This window comes from Aquarana catesbeiana, linkage group LG05, assembly GCF_042186555.1.
Source record: "Aquarana catesbeiana isolate 2022-GZ linkage group LG05, ASM4218655v1, whole genome shotgun sequence".
NCBI lineage: Eukaryota > Metazoa > Chordata > Amphibia > Anura > Ranidae > Aquarana > Aquarana catesbeiana.
This window is the reverse complement of record NC_133328.1, coordinates 481,681,173-481,708,227: the sequence shown is the minus strand read 5'-3', so window position 1 is coordinate 481,708,227 and position 27,055 is coordinate 481,681,173. Positions and strand designations below refer to the sequence as shown.

The 27,055-nt window shown below is 44.4% G+C and overlaps 1 long non-coding RNA gene across 3 annotated transcripts in view; it reads left to right on the top strand.

Moving 5' to 3' along the window:
- Positions 1-25,301, top strand: part of LOC141145128 (uncharacterized) — a 62,489-nt gene extending 37,188 nt beyond the window's left edge. For all 3 annotated transcript variants that reach the window (XR_012244515.1, XR_012244514.1, XR_012244516.1), the window contains exon 3: positions 23,532-25,301. This is a non-coding gene — a long non-coding RNA (uncharacterized lncRNA). The remainder of the gene's footprint in view (positions 1-23,531) is intronic.
- Positions 25,302-27,055: the final 1,754 nt, after the last annotated feature.

Genomic DNA, 27,055 nt, shown 5'->3' with positions numbered 1-27,055 from the left:
CGGGAATATCAGGAAGGAAATTTTAGAAGGCAAGGATATAAACTTGGCATCTTTGTTGATTGCCGCCCATGATGTGACTGACAATAAGTCTTATGCCTGTGGTGATGTGTAAGTGATTGTCAAGACTAGGGACCACAGGGACTAGGGACGCAAGCTCTATATCCCAGAGTTTGTTTTAGCGTTCAGCATGATCAGAGATATTGTATGCATGGTGAGCCCCCATTGGAGGGAGGAGCTGGACCATTATCTCTATGCAGTGGTGGAGTTGGGACATAAGATCGGGGGTATGTCGTTCTATGATTATCACCGATCATTTTCCGCCAAAGCCGTTGCCATGTTACCTAACATCAGGTAGTTACAGTTTGGAGTGGGGTGGATACTGAGCCATTTTGCAGACATTTTGCTGGGCTGAGGTCACCAGTTTGAGCAACATGCCAGTCATCCTCGCATACTGCATACTGGTGCTCCAATTCCAGGCATGTCTAGGGCTTTCTCTAGTTCCCTACCAGCCCCAGCTCAGACGGCTGCTTTTGACAAGTTAGCTCGACCTATTCGATATCTGGGGAAATCTCAGATTTGTAATAATTTCAATCATGGGGTGTGTAACTATAGTCAGTGCTGTCTTTTGCACGTATGCTCTAGCTGTTTCAGGGCACACTTCAGCAGCCTGTTCTCTGAAACAAGGCAAGAGTAGTTGGCTAAGCCGCATCAACGTGGCATATTTACAGGCTTGTTTGTCCTCTCACCCATCTTCCAGTTTGTGTCTGTTTTTGGTGGAGGGTTTTACGAGGGTCTTCCACACGGGGTTCATCACTTTGCCTTCAGGTACATTTGAGTGTCCTAATCTAAGATCATCAGTGGCAAATATGGAGGCAGTAGACTCACTGCTCCAGTCTGAACTGGACAAAGGGTTTGTTATTGGTCCATTTTGTACACCACCTTTTCGGTTCTGGAGGGTCAATCCTCTTGGGGTGGTCAAAGGGAAGTTTTCAAATAAACTACATTTAACTTATAATTTGTCCGCCCCTCATTGTTCTGAGGTACCTAGCTTAAATTCCTTAATCCCATCAGAAGGATTTTCTTTAAAGTATGCATCTGTGGATCAGGCAATCCAACGTATTACCAGGGTCAGAGAGGGTGCTTGGCTGTCCAAAGCGAACATAGCAGATGCGTTTAAACTTCTTCCAGTCTTACCGTCACTCTGGCAGTGGCACGGGGTAAAGTGAAGGGGGTTATATTATTTTGCCACAAGCTCCCTTTTGGTTCCAAAAGCAGCCCCTGGTTGTTTGACACCTTTGCGCAGTCGCTCAGTTCGATTCTTACTCATGTGGAAGGTTTTCATGATGTCATTCACTATTTGGATGACTTCCTACTTATAGAGAGTTCCAAGCAGGCCCCTGCTGATCTACAGAAATTATTATCAGTCTTTGCAGCGCTCAATGTTCCGCTGGCAGTCAAGAAGATGGAAGGCCCGGCGCTTACCTTTTTAGGGATCACTCTGGATATGCAGGCCATGCAGGCTAGTCTACCTGCAGATCAGCTTGGCAGAATCACATATTGTCTTCATGCATTTACTATCTCTCAAGCTTGTTCCAGGGTGGAGTTGAAGTCTTTGTTAGGCATGTTAAACTTCACAATGAGAATCATTCCGCAGGGTAGGTCTTTTATTTTGAGGTTATTTGCTTTGTTGCCATCAGCCCCTGACTCTGACTCTGGTCAAGCTGGATGCTGCAGCTTTGGCTGATCTGCGCAAGTGGGACAAGTTCCTCCAGCGTTGGAATGGGATTGCCATGTTCATCCCTGCGGAGTCCATATCCTCTCCTCAGGTCGTGATGGATGCAGCGGCCACTGCCGGTTATGCTGCCATTTTTGGCACTCACTGGCTTGCAAGGCCATGGCCAGAGGAGAACTTGGCCATACCGGGATTCACAGAGTCTTCTGCACTGTTTGAAATCTACCCTATAGTGTCAGCAGCCCAGGTGTGGGGTAGGTTGTGGTCAGGGTAAACGGTTGTTTTCTCAATGGACAATCAACCTGCTGTGGAGATTATCAACAAAGGTAGATCTAGGTCATTAATCATCATGTCCTTCGTTCACAGGCTGATTTGGTTATCCCTGCAGTTTTATTTTCACATTGTAGATTGATCAGTGAGGCAGAGAATGTTGTAGCAGATGCTCTGTCTCGGCTTAATTACCCATTGTTTTTCCAACAGATCCCAGAAGCAGATGCCTGCGCCATGCCATCCCCACAGTCCTCGCTACTGATGATGGATTAGTTTCCCATTGGGCCAACGCAGCTGAATTGATTGATAAATCTTTATCAGTCAACACCAAGAAGGCTTATGTCACGGCCTGGAAAACCTTCCAGGTCTTCCAGTCCCAGTATCCTTGGTTCAATGATCATGACATTTGGTACCTGCATGCTTTTGTTGATTTTTGACACTCACAATTGAAGCTGTCATGTGGCACGATCAAAACATATCTGGCAGGGGTTCAGCATTTTTTGTCCTTACAGGACCCAAATAGACCATCCATCTTTTCAGCCCATTCCATTAAGACCATTCTGAGGGGGATTCGGTGGAGTAGTCCTCCTTCTTCTGTCAGCAGACTCCCTATCTCAGGACACATCTTTCGGGGCTTGTCGGAGTTGCTGACCAGGTCACCTTTCAGGAGGCTGCTCAGCGTGGTCCTCAAGGCAGCCATATACTTGGCGTTCTATAGGTTCCTCAGGTTGGGTGAGTTCACTCGCACCGGCTCGAGTTCCCATGTGCTCACAATTATCCAGTTAATTAGACATCCAGATCATTTCCAGTTACATTTGGTTGCATGTAATGAACCATACACATGATCGGAAATTCCGCCAGCAAAAGTTTGATGAGAGCTTTTGGTCAGAAAATGTGACCATGTGTATGCTCCATCGGACTTTTGCTGGTGGAATTCCCGCCAGCAAAAGATTGAGAGCAGGTTCTCTATTTTTCGGTCGGAAAAAGTTCCTATCCGAAAATGCGTTAGTTTGTATGCAATTCGGACGCACTAAAAATCACACATGCTCAGAATCAAGTACGAGACGGAAGCGCTCGGTCTGGTAAAACTAGCGTTCGTAATGGAGATAGCACATTCGTCATGCTAGAAATTTTTGGATCTTTTAATGCAGCGCATTCTCTTGTTCTTTTAGAATGCTAGAAGAATGAAGTTGTTTTGCTGCTCATATTCACACAGAGTTCTGACAAACTGATTTCTTTATTATTTCTCGTGATCTCCTGAATAATCTTTTTTGTTTTTAAAGCCAGATCTCCATAATAATGTTTAGAATTATTTTTTATAGTCATATTTTTTTTTTTTTAATCAAGAACTCCTTTTTTTTGATTGTTTTAAAATTATTTTCTAGTGATCTCCATATTTTTTTTTGTGTGTCAAGTTTCCACAACAACATTATTATCTTGTATTTAGTAACCACAAGGAGATTGGTTGGTGTCCCTTGTTAATTAGACATTGTATTTTGAAATATACCTGCCTACTCACAAACAAACTGTCCTATTTGAAGAAAAATACATAGGCAAGCATTTTCATACAAAAAAATCTCCATTTATTCTGACTCATAACAAAATAAAGAGGAAGGCAACGCTGGAGAAACTGCATGCATTTGCGAAGACTTTGTACCCCAGGGCACACATCAACTCTTTGTAACTAAAAATTGGTAGCCTGAAAAGTCCATATAATAGGGAGCACAATCTGGTCCAGGACTCCCAGAAATCAGGAACAGCAGCAGATGACATATATGTCCCCAAGCTGTGGTCATACAACAGCCTGCATCTTTTGTCAGACCAGACTGAACCCAGGCCATCACACTCTTGTCTTCCTTCCACTCTTCCTTCCAGGCTTGCTTCCAGGCTGTGATTTTGGAGTTGTGGCAAGAGGTGGAGGAGGAGGAGGATGGTCCAACTCACACAGGTGGGTTTTTGTTGTGAGTTGGCCCCTCAACCCCTTATTTAGGAACAGATACATAATTTCCTCACAGATGAGGCATTGGCCCTCCTCCATTTCTATTACTTTCTTGTCTTCTTTGCAGCCTTCCATCCATGCTTCCCTGCAGCCTTTCATGGAGGCTGTGGCTCTGGAGGTAAACTCGTGGCAGGAGGAGGTGGAGGAGAATGGACGAGCACACATAAGTGCATGTCATCAGTCATTTGGCCCCTCAACCCCTTATGAAGGGCCTGAAAAATAATCTACTCACAGATGAGGCATTGGCTCTCCTCCATTTGATGCATTTTTGCAGCTACATAGCAGCCATAGGCCTCTTCAGTGTGGGGGTGTTTTCAGGGCCGCATTAGTGTCCTTAATGAGGCCCAGTGCTGCCTCCTCCACGTTACTCCCCTTCCTGGCCCTTTTTAATGTAAGGCGGAGGGGAGGCACCTGGTATTGGGTGAGGCTACTGGGCCTGGCCACCTCCTGGCTGACACTTACCCCCACCTCCTGGCTGACACTTACCCCCGCCTCCTCCTGTCTGCCACATTCCAGAGCCTCATCCTGGCTGAGGTCTTCCTGTGTATGAAAAAGGGACATAGTTTTAGTTTTTGGTTCATCAATCACACACAATTTTCAGCTTATGACTGTTGCAAACTGAATGTTAATAATATAGAAAAGACTATATTCTGAGCCCAGCATTTTTCATTCTTGTCACAATCATTTTTGGCCCCTACTGTCTATTGATATGTAAAACACTTTTTGGTAAATCGTTTATTTTTTATAAATAATAACATCTAGTTAACAACAATAATTTTTCTACAATAAATGTGTTAAAAAATACTATACCTGGCTCCAGCTGGGCTCCTCAACTTCTTCTAGGATGGAAGGCCCAGGTTGGTCCTTGGAAGCCTCAGCTGGGGTTGAGGGAAGGGAGGATGGAAGTGTAGAAAGTGATTCCCTGGCTTCAATCTAGTCTTCCAGAAACCGCATCCTGATGTAGTACCACAGACTGGGTACATACACATCCTTTGCTGCTGCTCCTGATTTCATGGAAGCCTGGACCTTATTAAGCTCCTTCCTATACGTGCTTCTCAAGCTACCAATTTTCTTACCCACAAATTCAATGTTTGCATCGGGGACCTGCGTCTTCACAAATTGCAGCAGTTTCTCCAGCAATGCCTTCTTAGCTGGTTTATTTCGATATAAGGGGTTTTTAACCGTCCACAAATTTCTCATATCCCTGTATCTGTCTATGAACTGGCCCATGAGGGTCTTTGAATTGTTTTATATTTGCTGCAAGACAAAACACAAGACAAAAACACTAATATGAGGCTAAACTCTCCTAATGTTATCCCAATATAGGCCTCAATCTCAAATCAGTATAGGCCACTAATGTCCCAAGTTAAAATGTTACATGCGTTCTCACGATTGTCGCTTCCTCCACTCACAGATTGTACGTATGACACACGCGTGTTAGCTTTATGTACACTGCGCATGCGTGAACCTCCGCCCGCATCACCCGCCCCTGATGTTCTTTTTAGAATATTCCCCGCCCCGTCTCTTTCATCACAGTGGGAGAGGAACATGGTGGAGACACAGCAGGTGCGTAATAGCAGTAACGAGGAGGAAAGCCTGGAACCAGAAACGTCACGATCCCGCAGGAGATTTAAGGCCTCAAATATGGCCTTTGTAGAGATGGTGGAGATGGGGGACATTTTGAAGAGGGCTGACTATGACGGGAAGTATGGACCTTACCTAAAAACAAATGTGAGAAAGGCCAAGATCATGTCTAAAGTTGTGAAGAGTCTGCACAGGAATTTTGGGGTACGGCGATCCAAGGAGCAATTGAGGAAACACTGGTCAGACCTGAAATTGAGGGAGCAGGATCAGTACAGAAGAATAAAGAAAGGGCTTCTAAAAAGTACTGGTCGTATGTTCCTATTATTATTATTTGCATGCTGCTCCATGTGCTTTTCTTTATTGTTGTACAGTTTTAAATAGCTACTTTCATGTGCGTGGGCACAGTAATCGGTCGCAGTAAACATTGTTCGTTTGCCAACTAGATACAATGTTTTTGGCAGATACAGGGTTAACTACATTTGTTCATGCTAATTTGTATTAAAAGAAGTTTAGGACATTGTTGTCTAGATGTGTTTGAATCTAGAAAGAATTGCAAGCCTGATTCAGTAATGTAATTACTGTTAATGTAAGGAGAGGACACTCAGCAGCTGTTTACACATCTGGACTCAGGAGCACTAGTGTTGGACACCAGAACAAACTTTTTAGGGTGTCCCACACAGGTACTCCAGTGGATACTTGGGGTATCTCCATGTGTGAAACTTGTCCAAAAAAGGTAAATATTCCAGCTTTGGTAAGGGAAAAAATCATGTCTTCAGCTTGGAACTCTGCCAAAACAGACAATTGTACGACACATCCAAGCAATGTTTCATATTCCTATTTCTGGCCTCAAATATCTGTGTGCTAAGTATACCCTTTGTTTCATTCTCATAGGGTAGAAAAGACTCGGGACGTCTGAAGACACCGGGAACCCCCCACCTCCGAAAGAAGGGGAACAGAGGACACCACAACTTCAGGATGTGGAGGAAGGAGAGGTGGAAGAAGTGGTTAAAATTGTCACCACAACAGGTCAGTGTCTGACATCACAGATTCAGGTAATAGAGGTATGCCTGCATATATATAATACATGGTGTGTATTTTTTCTTTTAGGTGATGTGCATGTTGTGGAAGAACAATCTCCTCATTTCACCAGTGACAGTGCACAAAGACTAATCCAGCGCATAATGTGGTGTAGTCGGGATTTAGACATCAAAAAGCAAAAAACAAATGAGGTTGAACAAAAACTGAAGAACATGATTGATGTACTAGGAAGAATCTAAATAACCACAAAATGACACCATTTTATATTTTTTTGTACCAAGTTTTCTAAATTTTCGAAGCATTTTAAAAGCCAAATTTTGAAGATGCACACAGTGTATCAACATGTGCTATCTGCCATCAGGGGATATCAATGTATGTGTTTTGTGGGTGCAACCCCTTCCTCGCAACGCAAGTACGTGAGAGGAAGTGGTTGCACCCCCAAAACACGTCCATTGATCCCCCATGATAGGAGCTAGCACATGTTGATATTAGGCATGGGATCAGGAGGGAAATCCCCAGTTTGACTTTCAATTTGTGTGCATCTTCAAAATTTGGCTTTTACAAGGGGTGACATCACCCCATCTGATGAAGGCAAGATCAACACATTTTTGACACTATAATGTCATCTTGGCTGTCTAAAGGGATTAGTTAATTAGCCCATTTTAATTAGGTTTCTGGTCACAGGTGTATGTTCAGAGTAATATGAGCCGGAGGTACGCACCTCCTCTTTTATTGTATAAAAGAGCCTGTATTTTTCAATAAAGGAGATAACTGGTTGAACTTACATACAGCCTGCCTGGTGTTTGTTCTGAGCTATCACAACTGGGTTAGAACGGCACATAGCTGTAGTTCTAATCCCAGAGCATCGGATGACCGAACAATCAGATGTTGCGATCTGCAATCTGATTCTATAGCAGCAGAGGAGTGTCGGGAGAGTGGAATCGAGTGAGCAGGGGCTCGTTACACTGCCTGCCTTCCTGATTCCCCGGCTTGTGTTTGACTCTGTTCCTGCTTCATGATTCTTCACCTCGCTGACCGACTGTGTACTGAACCTGGCCTGTATTCTGTCTCTGCTTCTGCCTCACGTTCCAGTACCTGCTCTGCTCGGCTGTTGATGACCTCCTGGCTTATGTTCCGACCACACTTCCGCCTGCTGATCCAGCAACATGGAGTTCCAGTTCTCAGAACTCTGCGTCTTTTACTCCCTGTTATCTCTACCAGGGGTGTTAGACAGGAGGTTCAAGATAAGCCCTCTCTACAGCTCAGTCTCCACCAGGTATGTGACAGTGAGGGAGCATCTCCAAAAGGCCCAGGATGCCCAGAGAAGGGTGTACAACCGGTCTACTAACATCAGGCAGTTTCAAGTAGGGGTCCGGGTGGCTGTTCTGATTCCCACAGTAGAGAGCAAATTTTTAGCCAAATGGCAGGGTCCCTTTGAGGTGGTGGAAAAAGATGATGAGGTGAACTACAGGGTGCACCATCCTGGTAAAAGGAAACCGTACCAAATTTATCACAAAGATTGGTTGAAACCCTGGAGAGAACGAGAACAGGTGTCCGCTGTGGTAGGTGTCAATGCAGGAGACCCTGCTGGAATTGACCTGGTGCAGGTTGCTGCTACCCTCTCTAAGCCTCGAACTCAACAAACAAAGGAGGTTTTGCAGAGAAACAGAGCAATGTTTTCAGAGTTACCTGGTCTCACCAATGTCATTGAACATGACATTATAACAGAACCCAATCAATATAAGAGTCCAATTAAAACTATATTGCATCTCAGAAGCTCATAGGAAGGCAGTGTCCAAAGAGGTGAGAAGGATGCTTGAACTTGACGTCATTGAAGAATCTCAGAGTGAATGGTCGAGTCCAATAGTTTTGGTACCGAAACCCAACGGCACCCTGCGTTTCTGTAATGACTTTAGGAAACTTAATGAAGTGTCAAAGTTTGAAGCCTATTCAATGCCCCGGTTAGACGAGTTAATTGAAAGGTTGGGTCCTGCCCGGTACATCACCACACTGGACCTCACAAAAGGGTACTGGCAGATTCCCCTCACCAAAGAGGCCAGAGTGTAAACTGCTTTTTCCACTCCCGCAGGCCACTTCCAGTATAAGAGGATGTCATTTGGCTTACACTCTGCCCCTGCCAAGTTACAAAGGTCAATGGGCAAAACATTACCCCCCCATCGATAATACACCTCTGTCTACCTGGATGATATTGTCATTTTTAGCACCGATTGGGAGTCCCATCTTCCCTGAGTTCAGGCAGTCATAGACTCTCAGAGGAAAGCAGAGTTCACAATTAATCCGGAGAAATGTGCGGTTGGGACGGAGGAGGCCAAGTACCTAGGGTACACTGTGGGTATGGGGTTAATGAAACAGTTGAATAAGGTAGAAGCCATACAGAACTGGCCCTGTCCCCTAACCAAAAAGCAGGTCAGAGCATTTCTGGGCCTAGTTGGTTACTAGCGAAGATTCGTCCCCAAATTTGCCACCACCGCTGCACCATTGACTGACTTAAAAAAGGCAGGAAATCAGTAATGATCAAATGGAATACGGATGCTGAAGAATAGGGATGAGCCGAACAATCCCCTGTTCGGTTCGCACCAGAACTTGCGAACAGGCAAAAAATTTGTTCGAACACGCGAACACCCTTTAAAAGTCTATGGGACATGAACATGAATAATCAAAAGTGCTAATTTTAAAGGCTTATATGTTATTATAAGTTATTGTCATAAAAAGTGTTTGGGGACCTGGGTCCTGCCCCAGGGGACATGGATCAATGCAAAAAAAAAGTTTTAAAAACGGCCGTTTTTTTGGGAGCAGTGATTTTAATAATGCTAAAAAGTGAAACAATAGAAGTGTAATATTCCTTTAAATTTCGTACCTGGGGGGTGTCTATAGTATGCCTGTAAAGGGGCGCATGTTTCCCATGTTTAGAACAGTCTGACAGCAAAATGACATTTCAAAGAAAAAAAAGTAATTTAAAACTACTCGCGGCTATTAATGAATTGCCGGTCCGACAATACACATAAAAGTTCATTGATAAAAACAGCATGGGAATTCCCCACAGGGGAACCCCAAACCAAAATTTAAAAAAAAATGACGTGGGGGTCCCCCTAAATTCCATACCAGGCCCTTCTGGTCTGGTATGTATATTAAGGGGAAATCTAGCCAAATTTTTTTAAAAACATGGCGTGGGGTCCCCCTCAAAATCTATACCAGACCCTTCAGGTCTGGTATGGATTTTAAGGGGAACCCCGCGCCAAAATGTTTTTTTAAAAAAGGCGTGGGGTCCCCCAAAAATCCATACCAGACCCTTATCCGAGCACACAACATGGCAGGCTGCAGAAAAAGAGGGGGCACGAGAGAGCGCCCCCTCCCTGAACCTACCAGGCCACATGCCCTCAACACTGGGAGGATGCTTTGGGGTAGCACCCTCCCATGCGATCATGGATGCAGAGTGGCCCGGGGAGAAGAAGGGAAGAAGACGCTGCGGATGAAGATGCAGGACGAGAACACCGGAGGAAGAACCAGAAGAACCAGAAGAAGAAGAAGATGGAGGAAGAAACCGAAGGAAGATAGAAGTAAAAAGAAGCATTTAAATAAAGAAATTGTCAAAAACTGTCTCTTGTCATTTTTAACATTTTTGACAGGTTTTTTTGTGAAATGGTAGGGGTACAAAATACCCCCTTACCATTTCACACAGGGGGAGGGCCGGGATCTGGGGGTCCCCTTGTTAAAGGGGGCTTCCAGATTCCGATAAGCCCCCTGCTCGCAGACCCCCATAACCACTGGGCAAGGGTTGTGGGGATGAGGCCCTTGTCCCCATCAACATGGGGACAAGGTGTTTTGGGGGGCTACCCCAAAGCACCCTCCCAACGTTGAGGGCATGTGGCCTGGTAGGTTCAGGAGGGGGGGGCGCTCTCTCGTCCCCCCTCTTTTTCTGTGGCCTGCCAGGTTGCATGCTCGGATAAGGGTCTGGTATGGAAATTTTTTAAAAATTTTGGCGCAGGGTTCCCCTCAAGGGTCTGGTATAGATTTTTAGGGGGACCCCACGCCATTTTTTTAAAACATTTTGGCTAGGGTTCCCCTTAATATCCATACCAGACCAGAAGGGCCTGGTATGGAATTTAGGGGGACCCCCACATCATTTTTTTTTTAAATTTTGGTTTGGGGTTCCCCTGTGGGGAATTCCCATGCCGTTTTTATCAATGAACTTTTATGTGTATTGTCGAACCGGCAATTCAATAATAGCCGCGAGTAGTTTTAAATTACCTTTCCTTTGAAATGTCATTTTTGCTGTCAGACTGTTCTAAACACAGGAAACATGCGCCCCCTTTACAGGCATACTATAGACACCCCTAGGTATACAGGCATACTATAGACACCCCTAGGTACAAAATTTAAAGGAATATTACACTTTTTCTGTTTCACTTTAACCACTTCAATACCAGGCACTTAGACACCTTCCCGCCCAGGCCAATTTTCACCTTTCAGTGCTGTCGCAATTTGAATGACAATTGCGCGGTCATGCTACACTGTACCCAAACATTTTTTATCATTTTGTTCCCACAAATAGAGCTTTCTTTTGGTGGTATTTGATCACCTCTGCGGTTTTTATTTTTTGCGCAACAAATAAAAAAAGAAACGAAAATTTCGAAAAAAAACAAGTTTTTCTTTGTTTCTGTTAAAATTTTTTGTAAATAAGTACGCTTTCTCCTTCAATGATGGGCACTGATATGGCTGCACTGATGGGCACTGATACGGTGGCACTGATGGGCACCGATGAGGTGGCACCAATGAGGTGGCACTGATGAGGTGGCACTAACGGGCACTGATGATGGGCACTGATAGGCGACACTGATGGGCACTGATAAGTGGCACTGATGGGCACTGATAGGTGGCACTGGTATGCGGCACTGATGGGCACTCATAGGTGGCACCGATGGGGACTCATAGGCGGCACTGATGGGCACTCGTAGGTGGCATTGATTGGTACATATGGGTGGCACTGATGGGTACATATGGGTGGCACTGATGGGTACTTATGGGTGGCACTGATGTGTGGCACTGATGGGCACTGATAGGTGGGCACTGATGGGCACAGATGGGCACAGATGGGCACAGATGGGCACTGACAGGTGGCACCGATGGGCAATGACAGGTGGCACTGATAAAACATTGCTGGGCAGATCTGGGCATTGCTGGGCACATCAATGACAGAATGGTGCCAATCAGTGCCCATTTGTGGGCACTGATTGGCACAGATTGGGCACATGTGGATGGCCATGGGGTACATACCTGGCCATCCACGTTGCCCCTTCCCTGGTGGTCCTAGTGGCATCCCTGGTGGTCCAGTGTGGTGATCTGAGGGGGGGCTGCGCTGATAAACAATCAGCGCAGACCCCCCCCGCCAGGAGAGCCGCCGATCGGCTCTCCTCTTTTCGCATCTGTCAGACGCGAGTGAGGAAGAGCCGATCAATGGCTCTTCCCATTGACAGCGTGATCAGCCGTGATTGGACACGGCTGATCACGTGGTAAAGAGCCTCCGCTGGAGGCTCTCTACCAAGATCGGTGTAGCGGTGTGTCAGGCTGACACACTGCTCCACCGATCGCCGCGATGCGCGGCCCCGGGGGCGCGCGGCGGCATGTTATCCTGCTGGACGTCATATGATGTCCAGTCAGGATAACAGAACCACTTCCCGGACGTCAATCCGCTATAGGGCGGGCGGGAAGTGGTTAAGCATTATTAAAATCACTGCTCTCGAAAAAACGGACGTTTTTAAAACTTTTTTTTGCATTGATCCATGTCCCCTGGGGCAGGACCCAGGTCCCCAAACACTTTTTATGACAATAACTTGCATAAAAGGTTTTAAAATTAGCACTTTTGATTTCTCCCATAGACTTTTAAAGGGTGTTCCGTGGCTTTCGAATTTGCCGCGAACACCCCAAATTGTTTGCTGTTCGTTGAACGGGCGAACAGCCAATGTTCGAGTCGAACATGAGTTAGACTCAAACTCGAAGCTCATCCCTACTGAAGAAGCCTTTCAGAAGCTTAAGGTGGCATTGTGCTGGCATCTGGTGCTTGTGCCTACTGATTCTGCTAAAGAGTTTGTGGTGCAGACAGATGCCTCAAGTGAGGGCTTAGGAGCAGTATTGTCTGAAGATGTCAATGCGGAAGAGCACCCCATAGTTTTTCTGAGCAGGAAGCTAATGACAAAAGAGAAAAACTATGCTGTGGTAGAGAGGGAGTGTCTTGCCATCAAGTGGGCTCTGGACTCCCTATGATATTTTCTCCTAGGTAGGAGGTTTTGCCTGGTGTCAGACCACGCCCCGTTGACTTGGATGAGACAAAACAAGCACACCAATGCCAGGTCAACAAGGTGGTTTCTTTCTCTCCAGGAGTTTAATTTTGGGGTAGAACACAGACCCAGGAGACAACATCAGAATGCCAAGGCCCTCTCCCACGTCCATTGTATGGTGGTAAATGGTGCCTCCAACACCTCTGCATTGAGGCAGAGGGGGGATATATACAGGACGCCAAGGTTGGGTCCTGGACGGGTGCTATATAGCACCGATATTCACGTTATGGTCCCTTTACGGGAAGTGTGGTCGTATCCAGGATGAGTGAGGAATTCCCAGGAATAGCCTTAGTCAGGAGAGTTCTCTCTGTGTTAATAGAGAGATATTTGGGACCGGGAATTTCAGAGGCTCTGAAGTGATATTCGGGTGCGAAAGAGCCTCCACCCCTGACTACAGGTGTTCCAGCACAGGGTTAAGAGCCGCCAGGAAGCAGCTCTTAAAGGACAGGAAGTAATGCTTGGTGTGGTGGTGAGGAGGAGTTGGTGAATACACCTGTCTTGGAGAGCCGTGAGTTTGCTGGGGGCTGCTAAAATAATCAACAAGGACTGGTAAAACCTTGGGATAAAGACCCATCCACGAACTGTAGGTGCCTTTTTACTTTTACTTTGTGCTGAAGATAAGCAGACTTTATTTTGTATTCTGCTTGTGTGCTGCTGGAATCTACCGCTTTGCACTCGGTCCTGTGGAGCTACAATCCCCCAAAATTTACAGCAGGTATTCAATGAGATCAGACTGCAAAGTAATGGATTCAGGAAATTGGACATTAACAGCATGCCATGGCTCTAAATATTTAAAGTATATAGTACTGGGTAGAGAGTGTTTAGACTCCAATGACGAAAATTAGGATATTTTACCATCAGAAATACTATGCTTTAGGGTTTGGGATCTGACAGAAATACCCAAACACTAATTCGATTATGGGGGTTAGAATATATTGGGTACCCAAGTATCTTCTGTTCCTCATCCACTCACTTGTCACATATAAGTGGGGATCTGTGGCAATAACAAGCATATGTAAGTAAAAGGAGGACGGTACCAGAAAGAACGTGCAATCCACTTAGTTGAGCATCGGGGTTGTAGCAACTGAAAAAGTAAAAAAATAAGCAGGAAAAAAAAATTACAAATTTTATTAATCATAAAATAATGCAAAGAAATATACTAAATTTCCACCTTCCACCATCTAAAAAAAAAACAACGTTGTCTTAACCAAAAAATGGGTCTAGATACCACTCACACCACTAGGCAAACCTGAGCATTAATCATAAGTACATAATGATAGTTCATCAAGCTGTAAATCACAAAAATGCCATGGATCTGTACACGAATGTTAGTAAATCAGCTCTGGGTAGAACATATGTAGAATGAATGGAAGTCTCTCAACTTCAAGGTCATAATGTCCAGACAGAATATGACAATGTGTCAGCAAACTATGAGCATACAGCAATGACATGCAAGTATATGGTATGGAGAATCCAACCTCCTATCTAAAGGCACAACGACTGCAAAAGGAAAAAAGCTAAGGACACCGGTAGGTGAAGAAATGCATAGTTATGTGTCCCTTTGTAGACTTGCAAGTTTTACAGAGTACAATGAAGCCCCAGGCAGTGTCCAACTACCAATTTTGGATGGACCCTCTGCACACTGCTACACTCTTCCAAGCAAACTATGCAATGATAAACAGGGATATTTAGTTCAAATATATTGCAATACATGTTTAAGCTGACCAACTGTATCAAAGTAATCCCTCTGCTGGCCAGTCCTACACTGCCTTGACACTGAAAATGCTAAGGTGGACACAATGCCAACATGGGGCATAAAGACCCAAGGTGGGGGAGAGCTACAAGGTTCAGATCTGGTCACTGACCTGTGTTACAACAAAGAAAAGATATACATGTGCTCAAACCCTCATGTATTTGAACTACCAGGTGCTAAAGGGGGTGGCCACATTTTAACACTACAAATTCTGGATGGACCCTCTGCACACTGCTACAACCTTGCAAGCAAACTATGAAATGAAAAACAGGGATATTTAGTTCACATATATTGCAATACATGTTTAAGCTGACCAACTGCATCAAAGTAATCCCTCTTCTAGCCAGTCCTACATTGCCTTGCCACTGCAAATGCTAAGGTGGACATGGGGCATAAAGACTCAAGGTGGGGGAGAGCTACAAGGTTCAGATCTGGTCACTGACCTGTGTTACAACAAGGAAAAGAAATACATGACCTTGCAGCTCTCCCCCACCTTGGATCTTTATGCCCCATGTTGGCATGGTGTCCACCTTTGCAGTGGCAACACAGTGTAGGACCCGATAGTTCAAATACATGTACAAGCTATTGGGATTTGAGCACAGGTATATCTTTTCTTCTTTTCAGTTTCCAACTACCAGACTGTCCCATAATTTCTCATTTGCATGCACTCCATGGCTTGCCGGGTATAGGTGCAGTGCTTTCATGCTGCTTAGTTACTTAATGCCGAGGCAGGTAGGTGAGCAGCTCAAGTGATCTAACACCTTCACCCAAGGCTTAATTCATTGCCACATCGGTATACCCGGTCTTCCGTGGAAGCCAACAGGAGCGCAGAATGGTGTCAGGCATACGGGAGCATGGCGTCTTGCTCCAGAGTTTCAAACGCTACCACACCGGTACATCCAATCTTCGGTAGAAGTGGGCAGGAGCATGGAGCGATGTCAGATGTGCAAGAGCATGACATCAATGTGTTTTGCTAGAAAACCCCAGCTTCGTCAGGACATTGGTGCCCTCTAGCTGGGACATGTATAAATACACCTTCTAATCCAGCCTATCTTTTCCTCTTAGGGGCACCTGACGCATCATTTGCATTTCATTAAAATTGGGTGTGAACATTATCAAAGAACTTAAATGGATGAACCCATCTGATGGAAGAACACCTCCTTGTGAATGGCGAGCAATGCACATACAACAGCTCGCAAAATAATAATAATAGATGAAAAAAATTAATGGAAGTAAATAAGCCAATGAATATAAAAATAAATATAAGATAAATAACTTAAAATAAAAGTCATGAGGGGGATGCAGATTTTTTAGAGAGTAAAATTTAGATTTTACTTTTAAAGTTTATTAGATGTTTCTTCAATCTAAGAATACCTACAAATTGAGCTCTTTGTTGATCCCCTTGGCATCAAATTATTTTGTTTGTAAATCCAGAATTTTTCTTTTTTAAATAAGACTATCAAAATCACCCCTCCTTTGAGTCAGCTTTAAGGAATATATCATTTTCACCCGTAACCCATCAGTTTTGGACTGATGGTGCAGGAGAAAATGTTGTGCTAATAAGCATTTTGGCTCCTTATGTTCAATGTGCTCTCCAATACGGATTCAAAGATGGCGTTTAGCTTTTCCCACATAGATTTTTTTTTACATGGACATTGGAAATAATAGATTACCTTAGTGGTTGTATAAAGTGAATATCAATCTGCGTAATCAAGTGAAATAAAGTGGTGTTAACATTTTGAATAATTAATAATAGCTGCTATCACTAACAAGTGTTCTCACTTCACTTAAAAGGTGCAAATTATCAATAGACAGTGCTGTACTATAAAAAAAACATCAATAATAATAATAAAAGTGTAAAAAAAAGTTCATATATATATATATATATATATATATATATATATATATATATATATATATATATTTATTTATTTTTATTTTTTTTTTCCACAAAAAAGTTCATATATAATATCTGTGACTGATTGAAGTGCACAGTGCACGGTGCAAAAATCCAAACTGCTTGTGCTATCCTCTACCAGTATCACAGGCTGCTCACCTCACATCTGAGTCAAATTAGAGGTGTCCCCCTCTGGGGATAATAGAGAGGGCTGGCGTGGTGCTGGTAATCACTTTCCTCCTCCTTAGTGGTTGCACAGTTAATAAAGCTTTTGATCTTATATATACTCACATTGTCCGCATCCGTGAAAGTCGCTGTACTTCCACAAATCTACAATTCTGACATTGCTTGCCATCCCTTTGGCCTACCATCCCATTGGTTCCAGGGAAAGAGGTCAGCCAGGAGCTACCCGAACTCTGTACAAATTCAGACTGGGTGAGCATGTCAGATAAATTGTGAGCCCTCCGGGCAACCATATGTGGATATTCTCCTACTATTCTTGACATAAGTGGACCAATGCCTTTCCAGGACCTCTCTGACTTTTGGCCACTGTGTGCCAAATTGTGTAATAAAGTTTATAGGTGCTCTCTGTGTTTCTTATCGCGGGGAGCAGAGGGCTGCTCAATCTGCAATCAGTGAAGCCCTATCTTGATTTAATTCTTAAATCTCTTTTCTTAGCTGCTCTTAATACTTTGTGGCTATAGCCTCTCTCCCTGAATCTAGCATACATCTCATGGGCCTCTTTTTTTAAGTCAGAATCACTGTCATGAGTCTGCAATAATGTTTATGTCTGTCTGCTTACCTCCCTGTTGTGTTCAGCTTACAGACCGACCCCTGTTCACCTGTCTGCTTAAGTAATCTTCCCTCAAGCATGGCTACACCCCAGCCTCTAACAGGGAACACTATATTAACCTGTGCACTTCAGCCAAACCTCACTGATCAATATTGTGTGTTTGGCTTCCTGTGTGATTCTTGCCATGTGCTCTACATCTGATTCTGTTTACCGTCCTTTGGCTTGTTCTTGATTATCCTTGTCTGCATCATACCCTGACCTTTGGTGTGTTCTTTGACTACCCCTGTCTGCTCGTTGCCCTGTCCTTTTGGCTTATCTCCTGACTATCCCTTGTTGTCTCTGCTTCCTCTCTATCCTCCTGTAACCTACCGTGAGCGTGAGCTGGAAAACCCTGGGGGCCGCGACCTGAAGTCAGTTGCAGCGAAGTCTATCTCCACCACTAGGGGCTCTGGTGAACACCTTCTGGCTCTTAGACTCCGCTCCCTGGGGAATCTCATGCTCTAGCTCCCAGTGTGATCCGTGTAGGTTCTCCAGAGGACCTGCTTTCCTGAACCACCCAGAACTCCATCTGTGGCAGTCAGCCTTAGCAGTGCACTCCTGACCCCAATGGCGTGCATCTGTCACCTGGGCTCAGGTGACCTGACAATCACTGGTGCAGTTCCTCAGAATCCGGAGGAATTGGCCCATAGGGATTCCATGCACCAGTGATCTGGAATTAAAGCTATCAGCACAAAGTAACGTAATATGTAGAAGTTTCCAAGTGACCATCCTTTTTTAAAAGTGGTGTCTAGATGCATTTTTTGGTCAAGACAACGTTGTCTTTTTAGATGGTGGAAGTTGGAAGTTTAGTATGTTTCTTTGTATTATTTTGTGATTAATAAAATTTGTAATTTTTTATTCCTGCTTATTTTTGACTTTTTCAGTTGCTACATCCCTGAGGCTCAACTAAGTGGTACTTTGGATTGTACCTTCTTTCTGGTACCGTCCTCCTTTTACATATGGCAGAGATAGCAGGGCGACAGATCCCCCCATGCAAGGAGGTGGGGTAAAAAGGTAGTCTGTATAGTAACCCCCTAGACTGATTCCATACAAAAATCCTCATTTGCATAAGACAGTTAATGGAAGAATAGGCTTGAGGTCCCCATAACACCATACTGTTTAGAGCTGCATGTGAGCTCCTTCTATTGCTGCCCAAAAGTAGAGTTGGAAAAATGGCCGTCTCGCCCCCCTTTTCAGAGGGAGGGGAACCGAGAGGGTACCATTCGTACTTACTCTGGCTGTGAGGAAAGCGTACAATAACTTAAGCCAGAAAATAAATCTGGGACTGAACCACAAACTGTCCAAAACCATCTACAGGTATTTCCACTCTACAGAGTTGAATGCTTTCTCAGAATCTAAGGATGGCATGACGAATATTAATATCTGTACCTCTCCTTGCTCTAGATTGATCTTGGTGCACCTTTGCTGTAATAACTACATTGAGGCAGTTAGCCAAAAAATTTCTTAACAGTTTAGCATCCATATTTAGCAGTGGAATGGAACGATATAAGTCTTTTTTTGCAGATTTTTACATGGTTTTGGAACGACAACAATCACTGCCTCAGACGTAGAGACAGGAAGGAAAGTAGTGTTTAAAGAGGTCAGTGTAAGGAGATTCCATAATACATTGCATTATTGGTTATTGATTTTGATTATTGATTTTACCCTGAGGATATAAGTTCAGGATTGTTTATCTGCTTAGTGATTTAAAAGATTTTCTTGGTACATTCTAGAGAATGTGTCTTATGACAGTATTACTTAATAACTGAATTATCTCATTGCAATATCACCCTGTCTGTCTATTCCTGTCTGATGTCTTCATCTGAGGAAACATCTGTCTGTGGTTTTTATCTCTGTACACTGTTGCTGGGTATGAAAGGCCAGCAAAGGCCAGAATTAGTTTTTTTAGGAACTTGTGGTTGGGCACCTCATGGTCAGCAGACGATAACAGAAAGTAAGGAATCAATGACCTAATAGCTTGAACTATAGAGGTTAACATTAAGGTCACAAGATGAAGACATTACTAATATATGGAAAATCACAAGATTAAGAAATTACTAATATGCTAATGAACATTTATGTGTATTATTTTGATTGGCCCCCAAATGGGGCAGAGTCTTGTAGAGGCACAGCATAAAACAGCAAACCATTCAATAAACCATTGTAATCATTCAGCACGTACTTCGTGTGTATGTGTAATTGATTATCCGCCGGCGTGGTCCTCCACTGAGCCATCTCAAGAGCCTAGGCCGCAAGCAGAAGTCGGGCGCCTAACAGTTTTGGTACCAGAAAGTGTGGGGGTGTTTGAACAGGTAAGTCATTTGCTCCTTATTACCTATTTTTTTGGTAACTGGTGTTGATGCTTGCCATGTTCAAATAACCTTGTATACCCACCTATTTACATAACTGTGCCTTCGCAACGGACTAGGCTGGTCCCTTGGAGGGTTAATAAGGGCTCGCAGGTTTTTGAATAGTCCGACTAGGTTGGTCCGACTGTGTTGAGTAGAGATATATATGTGTATGTAAACTCGGGAAGTATAAAATACGCCCGTAGTATAAGGAGTGGCTGAGTGGACGCCCATTTTTTTGGGGGAAAATATTGAAAAGTGCACTTATAATAACATGTTGAGATAATGTAACTTTATTTGGCCACTGTATATAAGATTTTGCTTGTTTTCTTTTAGGTACCACCGTAAGTATTTACAGTATTAGAGATAGGTGTATAACATATGTGTATGACAACTGAATGTAAAGTACTGTATTGATTTAGAGGATTTTTTTGTTAAGGTATTACACATATATACACTAGATGAACCACATAAGGCGAGAACCCGATTGTAGTGAGATAGCACCCGCTTGCCCACATTGCACGTTTGGTTTACTGTTCCTTAGTGTGGACAGGACGTGGATCCTGCTCACCACTAGACCAACCGGGTTTTCATACCGACTTGGTGCAAGGGGAGTATATCCTGCCACAAGGAGGGGTTTCCTATACCGAGTACTGAGGGTTAACCTACATAGCTATATCAGCCCCACAGCGATAACAGACGAGGGGACTTATTCCCAAGTCAGGGAACAGATTATAGCACAAACAGGTTGCTTTCATCTCTGTCCCTGTACTAGACACACCCTGCCAAGGTTATTAGATGGGGAATTCTGCAGCAACCCAGACCACGGCCAACCCATCCCCCTATGAGTACGTTAAAAACACACTACCGGGGCCACAGGTAGAACCTTTTTGGACACAGGTCAGAGAGAGATGCCAACAATTGGGGATACATGACCCGGGGCCACTAGGTCCCTGTTCAGAGGATGATTGGAAGGAAGTGAGCAAGGTGTGTCAGGTGCACAAGCACTCTTACCCACCTGGGAAGTGGGAAGACACCCAATACATGAAAGATTGTTACAAAACATGGAATAAATGCTTAGCCAAGTATAAAACAAAGTATGTAACTAAAACCCCCACAACAAAACCTGTAAACTCACCCGCCCTATCTCAGCAACCTGAGGCACCACCCCCCCCCTTATGTGATGGTTAAACAGGAAGATGGAACATTGGGTCCACGTCTTCAGCTGTATCCATCTCTGGACCCAGCAGTTTTGGCCACCATGGTATATGGGACAGCTGATCAGGCACAAGTTACACGATGGGAAAACGAAAGTAGAAACAGGGAAGAGGAAGTCCGGGCAGAAGGTATACGAAGAAGGGAAGAAGAGAGGATTAGAAGGTTGGATCCGAAGGAAAGGGAATTAGAAGAAAAGTTAAAAGAGCTTAATAAAAGAAAGGAGGAATTAGAAGAGAAAATGTTAAAGAGGGAGGAAGAGCTAGAAAATTACAAAAGAGAGCTAGATAGGAGGGCGGATGAACTAATGGAGCATTCTGCACTAACTAAGGGAGAGCAGGGTGAATCATCCACTGGGGAAACGGAGATAGAAATGGAACAGGAAACTCTAGGTGCCACCTTTAAAGCACCACTTATGCATATAGGGGAAACAATAATACATATTCCCCTACCCCTAGGCACACTGTCAAAAATAAAGGAGTTATGCCCCAGCCCAAAGAAAAGCCCTAGGGAGGCCGGCGCTTTCCTTGCAAAATACAGTGCAGGTACGAGCTTGGATAGAGAAGATATAGCAGGGATCCTCAGTATAATTGACCCTGACAGTCCAGAAGAGCATCCCGTAGATGACTTATGGACAACTCACATAGAAACAAATAAAGATTGGGTGTCTTTTTGGAAAGGTATGGGGAATCACTGGTCTACTATATACAAGGGTTCATCCGCACTTCAGGAACTTATCCTAGCAAAACAGGGACAAAAGGAAAAATTCTATGAATTTTGTACCCGGGTATATGGCTTGTGGAAGGCAGTAGATAACGCCAACCCCCAATTGTTCACCACCACCATTATGGCCGGTGGCGATACGAAGGTGACGCAGTTGCTTAAATTCACTAATCCAAAGTGGGCAGAACAACCTCCAGATGAATTTATGAAAGATGCTAGGTCACGGGAAACATCAGGGGTATTTGAGCAGAAGGGGGGCATTTTTCCCTCCCTGACACCGACCCAGACTTTGCCGACAGGTGGTTCTCCATCCACCCACATGATGACAGTGCAACCTTATCCACCAATGCAATCTTATCCCCAGACCAGGGTTACCCACCAGACCAGGGGTGCTTTAACTGTGGGGAACTGGGGCACTGGAAATCCCAATGTCCCTACAGACCTAGAACGAACGCCCAGAGAGGAAGAGGTAGGAATCTTAACACCACCCCCCGTCGCCTTCAGGATATCAGGTACCCTCACCAACCACAACCCCAACCACCCCCACCACAACCCCAATACCAGCCTCAGCCTCATAGACCACCCCCACGCATCCCGATGCAGTGGCCGTCAGCTCGGCGGACACCACAATAGGGATGCCAAGAGTATGTCCCGTCCCTCAGCCTTGTGTGTTACAATTCATCGTGGAAAAGTCTCCCGCAGGTACTATTGCGGGTAGACAATCACCTGATATGTCTATTGTTGGATTCAGGGGCTACATTCAGTAGTTTGAATGATGCCATATATGACACAGCCCCCACAACCATGTTCTTCAAAGAACATTTTACATCACCCAACTTTAAAACCGTTGTGGCACAAATACAGGGATTAGCTACAGAGGAGGATGTTTCTTTTTGGGTCAAGGATGGCTTGACCAAGGACCAAGAAGGTCTTTGGTCAAAAGAGGGGAAGATATTGGGCATACCAGAATCAAGCAGTGTTCTCATACTCTCCTATCTCCATGGTCCAGGACATATAGGTACCACCGCCCTAACAAACATATACGCAAAGTCTTTCTGTACAAACAACTTAAGTAAACAGGCAAAACTCCTCACCAGCAGTTGTCTGACCTGTGCACAAAACAATGTCCAAGGGAAAAATCATGGATTACATGGCCACCTGCCCCCACCCCTGGGTCCCCTAACAGATTTGCAAATAGACTTTACACACATGCCCAAACAAAAAGGCAATTTGAAATGCCTTTGCGTGATCGTGTGCAAATGGTCAGGTTGGGTTGAAGGAATTCCTTGTACAGGTGAGACCGCTAAAATTGCTGCCAAATGCATACTGAACCATTGGGTTTGTAGGTTCGGAATACCAACGGCCATATGGTCAGACAGAGGGCCTGCCTTCAGCTCCTCTGTTACACAGACTTTAGCTAAGCTACTAGGCTTACAGTGGAAATTGCACATCCCTTACCACCCACAAAGTGCAGGAGTAGTGGAAAGAATGAATAGGAACATTAAAGACAAGTTAAAAAAGGCTACGGGGGGGCACCATGAAAGGATGGTTGGATTACCTTCCTTCTGTCCTATTTCAGATCAGAACAACGCCACATGCTAGAACAAAACTCTCGCCCTTTGAGATTTTGATGGGAGTTCCTGCAAACATAGAGCTGCCCTCCTTAGATCAAAACACTGACATTAACATCTATTCCCAACAGGAAATGTACGTGAAAAATCTGGTAAGTATGCTACAGGATATGAACGAACAAGTCTCTGTCACCTTTTCTCCTCTTTCAACAGAACCTACTCATCCCTTCATCCCAGGAGACAAAGTACTGGTGAAACAACTGGCACACAAAAAGAAGGTTGGACCCATTTTCTCTGGACCTTGGAAGATAGAGAAGGTTTCCAGAACTGCTGTACTGACCGATCTAGGAAACACCTGGATCCACGCCAGCCGGTTAAAGAAGTGTCCACAGCAACCCCAGACCCCTGACCCTCCTCCAGCACCCCAAGACTCCTCTGACCAGGAACAGCGACCAGATTTGAAGGACATTCAAGAAGGCATAAAACAAATCTCTCGGACCGACGAGACGAATCCCCCACCAACAAGAAGAAACGAGTAACAGAACTTTGCACACAGTACCTGACAAAATGATTTCTACCTTTGTGTCAGGAAAAACATTATGCCTCTGGACATGTCTGATTCTGATAGTATTCCTACCTACTTGGTTAATAACAAATTGTGTGTACCATCCAGAAGGTTTAGGGCTACTAAAAGGGATATGTGGAAATGCCCAGACAGCCAATGCACCTAGTTTAAAGTATAAAAGAAATATACCCCCCACTGAACCCCCTTCAGGTTTCACTGACAAAATGTTGTTGTTAAAGTTTAAGTATGAAGAAACTAAACAACTACACCTCAATCATTGATGAAATCTTGGAAAAGGACTCTGATGACATCACAAAATTAAACCTAGAAACCAGAGCAATTAGAAAACAACTAGAGTTACATGACTTGGCTATAGAGAGCATGAGTGCAGCCCTCACTGGCCTCTGTGAAATTACTGAGGACTATGAATGCTGCACCTGGATACATAACACAAGTATCGAGATCCCTGATTACTATGATATTATTACACAACACAGAAAAGAGGTAAACAAGCTACAACAGGATGCAAGGGATATTGGGAAAACATGGGACCCTTTCTCTACCGGGTTCAGTTTGGGAGGTCTCACTTCATGGTTGAAGAACACTGCAATGACAATTTTTACCATACTGCTTTTCATATTGTTCTTGTATGCATGCTTCATGTTACTTAAATGCCTCTGCAAGAAGGGTAGCGAAGCACATTCCGAAACCATGAAGCTGACTTCCATTTCCAGAGATCCCACGGTATGGTACGAGAACCAGGAAAATGAGGCCGGGGGATATGAATCCTTAAGGCGTGACGAAAAGGTAGAATGACCATTTCGATGATATCGAATGGTCAAAGGGAGGATTGTAAGGAGATTCCATAATACATTGCATTATTGGTTATTGATTTTGATTATTGATTTTACCCTGAGGATATAAGTTCAGGATTGTTTATCTGCTTAGTGATTTAAAAGATTTTCTTGGTACATTCTAGAGAATGTGTCTTATGACAGTATTACTTAATAACTGAATTATCTCATTGCAATATCACCCTGTCTGTCTATTCCTGTCTGATGTCTTCATCTGAGGAAACATCTGTCTGTGGTTTTTATCTCTGTACACTGTTGCTGGGTATGAAAGGCCAGCAAAGGCCAGAATTAGTTTTTTTAGGAACTTGTGGTTGGGCACCTCATGGTCAGCAGACGATAACAGAAAGTAAGGAATCAATGACCTAATAGCTTGAACTATAGAGGTTAACATTAAGGTCACAAGATGAAGACATTACTAATATATGGAAAATCACAAGATTAAGAAATTACTAATATGCTAATGAACATTTATGTGTATTATTTTGATTGGCCCCCAAATGGGGCAGAGTCTTGTAGAGGCACAGCATAAAACAGCAAACCATTCAATAAACCATTGTAATCATTCAGCACGTACTTCGTGTGTATGTGTAATTGATTATCCGCCGGCGTGGTCCTCCACTGAGCCATCTCAAGAGCCTAGGCCGCAAGCAGAAGTCGGGCGCCTAACAGTCAGTAACGTGGAATAGAAGTGGGGATACAACTCTTCTGCATATGTTTTGTAGAATTTTCGCTGAGAACCCATGTAGGCCAGGGGTCTTTCTGGATTGAAAGAAGGAAATCGCTCTCTGCATCTCTTCACATGTGATAGCAGAGTCTAAATGGTCTCTGTAAGTAGACATAAGAACAGGAAAGTTCACTACAGTTAGACAAGTCCTAAGATCATTATTAGTATCATTTACCGGAGAAGTATAAAGTCCATGATAATAAGAGATAAGCAGCCAATTTATCTCCACAAAGTTTGTAAATAAATCCCCTGTTGGGCTGGTAAATTGGGGGATACTCTTGAAAACCAATTGTTCCCTGGCAAGCCAGGCCCCGAATTGCCCATTTCATTCACCCTGCTCATATTTTTGCTGGGATAAATGAAGTAAGCACTTTCTAGTCAGCGTTGTACATAGAAGACGGATTTCTCAGAGTTTAGAGGCCTTGGTCTCAGCCTTAATTGGGTCTTCAAGTAGTTCTTTACGCATGTGTGCTATGAGGAATCAGTATTGACCCCTACTGAATGCTTTAAAGACATCCCATACCACTGCATCTGATGAGGAGTTGGGATTGACAGTCCAATTGACGTTAAATTGTTGCCTAAAGTTTAAATCTACACTGCCCTCAGTAGCGCATGTGCACAAGCTCCAAGATGGCTGCTTCAGCCGGGAGCTCCGCAGCACCTCCGCCCTCTGAGCCTCACAGCAGCAGCAGCACCCGCGGAATTGAGCCCCCAATACTCCTGATGCATTTGGGTCTCCTCCAGGTCCCCCCCTGTATGTCTAATTTGGCCGCCAGGCATGATCTGGAGCCGGAATTCGATCGAGTGTACCGCGGTGGGTGTACCAAGATGGCCACCGGCATTACCTCCACACAGCAACATGCGGCCTGCGGGGAGAAGCAGCCAGAATACAGGCAAGTGATTGCTCCAGCCACGCTGACCTTCTCCCAGGTGGTCCAGGGAGCCCATCAAAACTGCCCAGCCCCCTCTCCAGACTCCACAGAATCCCTACTGAGCAGAACGCTGGAGGAATATAACCTGTCCCCTGCAGGGCCTGCTCATACACCCTTCCAGGCTGATTTTTCTCCCTATCAGCAGGACCAGGATCAATCCTCACCACAGGGAGATCTATTCCAGAAATTCTCTGCCTTACTGGAGAGGGGCCTGGCTAACACAGCTGCTCAGATTACCAGAGACATTAAGTCAGACTTTGCCAACCTCGGCTCCAGAATGGAGGCTATAGAAACCAAATTAGATATCACAGTCTCCCACACCAACCAGAATGCGGCTCACATACAGGTCCTCCAGGAACAACTGGATGCAGCCTTGGCCAGGATAGATGACCTCGAGAACAGACGAGGAGATATAATTTCAGAGTCCGAGTTCTCCCTGAAAACATCACAGACATTCCTCACGCAATCCAGGATCTCATCAAGGAGCTGATCCCCAACACGCCCCCTCATCGTCTGGAACTGGACAGGGCCCATAGAGCCCATCGACCATCCAGAAGAGAAGGTCCCTTAAACCGCTTCTGACAGTTTTGTCTCAACGGGACATCAAGTATCGTTGGACCTTCCCTTTTGGAGTAAAATTCTCCATCCAAGATAAAGCCTAT